This window comes from Mirounga leonina, unplaced genomic scaffold (genome assembly GCF_011800145.1).
Source record: "Mirounga leonina isolate KUSES-001 unplaced genomic scaffold, KU_Mleo_1.0 Mir_127, whole genome shotgun sequence".
Taxonomy (NCBI): domain Eukaryota; kingdom Metazoa; phylum Chordata; class Mammalia; order Carnivora; family Phocidae; genus Mirounga; species Mirounga leonina.
In genome coordinates this window covers 5897394-5899651 of record NW_023270316.1, presented here as the reverse complement: position 1 = coordinate 5899651, position 2258 = coordinate 5897394, and positions in this window count along the sequence as shown.

The following is a 2258-nucleotide window of genomic DNA, read 5'->3' as shown; positions in this document are numbered from 1 at the left end:
TGAATATTAGGTGAGACAAATATACTGTCAGATGTAATGACATCCTCTGCCCAGGTCCCTCATAAAGAAGTATTGAGAACGCATAATTGCCCTCAGAAGATGTCTATTTTATGATAATCATTACCTAAATATTACACACCAGAGATTTGTACTCATAAAGGGGGTTGAAATTACTCATGAAATATTAGCTGTGTTTTACTTAAGCTCTTTGGACCTAATTCATGAAAATTAATTCATGGTTTATAAGAATGATCGCTGTTCCTTAATAGAATACTTCGACAATTCATTAAATTCTTTAATCCCACCACCCCTGATCACATACATTTCAGTTTGAGTCCTTCAGAATGAAAAAAAGAAAAGAAAAAAGAAAAGAAAAGAAAAGAAAATCCCTGAACTTTCAGCAAGTCAAGGAAACATCAGAGTTTTCAGCCAGGAAAACTACATCTCAAAAGATCATGAGAAACTTATAGAATATGGAGGAAATAAAGTGCCACAAAAGTCAACCCAGATACGTCTGTTTTTCAAATACCTTTGTGACTCTTTGGGAGCAAACCTGCATTAAGAAAATGTTAATTTTTGTGGAATGGCTCTGAGACTATACAGATCCTTTCTGACAAGGGAGGCATGTTTTCTAAATTGAAATGGCACAGTCTAGATTTCCTATCATTGCTTTTCCATGCGATTTTCAATATCTTCAAGCTGTTATCAACAAGGAGCTCTGGGCCCCTCGGGGAGACAGTGGCCTGTACGTGCCGGTAAGGGACACAGTATTGTAAGATGTAATTTATGATTTCCCACAACAATGATTAAGCCATTGTTGGTTCAATTTATTGATCCACGCCTATATCCATGTCTGGGTTGTAACGCCCCTGAGGGCAGGGCCTTCCTCTGTCTTGTTGACCTTTACATCCTTTGCCACGTGATAGAATGTCAATCAGTATTTTAAAATCAAAAACTAACATATTTTACTAAATTTACTCATCCAACAAAGAGAAATCATATCAATTCAAGTCACAAGACATTTATTGATTTTCCGCTAGAAATAAAGGCTTGTAAAGATAGGGAAAATAATCCCTTACATCCGTATGATTCTTAAGAGTTTTTACTAAATTTTCATGTGTCATGGAGTGTTATGCTCACATTATCCCTATGGGGAATTAGAGTCAATTTTCTTCCTTTATTTTATAAATAAGGGTACTGAGATTCCAGGAAGTGACATAATGCAAACCAATCCCATGCTGGGGTAAAGTTGACTGGGCTGACCATCAGCACATGTGGACTCTCTATCCATCTACCACTGTTTACTCTGAACAAGTCACTTAATTTTGGTGTCTTCATTAGAGAAACTATTAGGAATGAGATGACTTATTTTTCTCTAATAATTGTTAGGAACAAGATGAACAAGTTCCTTTCTGGTTAAAGTAGTCTCTGCTGAGAGGACTCACCCTAAGAGATGTGCAGAGATGTGCAGAGAGCCATGTGCATGTTGTCTCCAGGATGTTGCATTTGGCCTCATGGAACAGAATCCAAAGCAGGATCATGAGCAAAGGGAGGTGATTCTCTCATATGACGCCAAATCCAGGGCCGGCCAGCCGCTCACCAGTGAATCAGGCATTTTCCGGCCTCATCCTTACAGGGAGACTCTTGTCTCCACAGTTAAAAGTGACTAAAAAATAAAATAACAACAACAACCAAAAAAAGGTGACTCTTCCACGTCCTGGCATCAGAATAATATGTTCCAGGCCGAAGGGTAAAGGGCAAATGGCTCTTCCTAGCCATTGGTCTAACAAAAACTTTTCTGAAAATTGTGCTCAAAACACACCCATTTAAACAGCATTGGCCAGAGGTGCCTGGGTAGCTCAGTCGGCTAAGCGTCTGACTCTTGGTTTCTGCTCAGGTCGTGACCTCAGGGTCGTGAGATCCAGCCCCATGTCGGGCTCCGAGCTGAGCGCAGAGTCTGCTTAAGATTCTCCCTCTCCGGGCGCCTGGGTGGCTCAGTTGTTAGGCGACTGCCTTCGGCTCAGGTCATGGTCCCAGCGTCCTGGGATCAAGTCCCATATCGGGCTCTCTGCTCCGCGGGAAGCCTGCTTCTCCCTCTCCCACTCCCCCTGCTTGTGTTCCCTGTCTCGCTGTGTCTCTCTCTGTCAAATAAATAAATAAAATCTTTTATTTAAAAAAAAAAAAAGATTCTCCCTCTCCCTCTGCTCCTCCCCCTGTGCCCTCGCTCTCTCTCAATCTCTCTCGCAAATAAATAAATC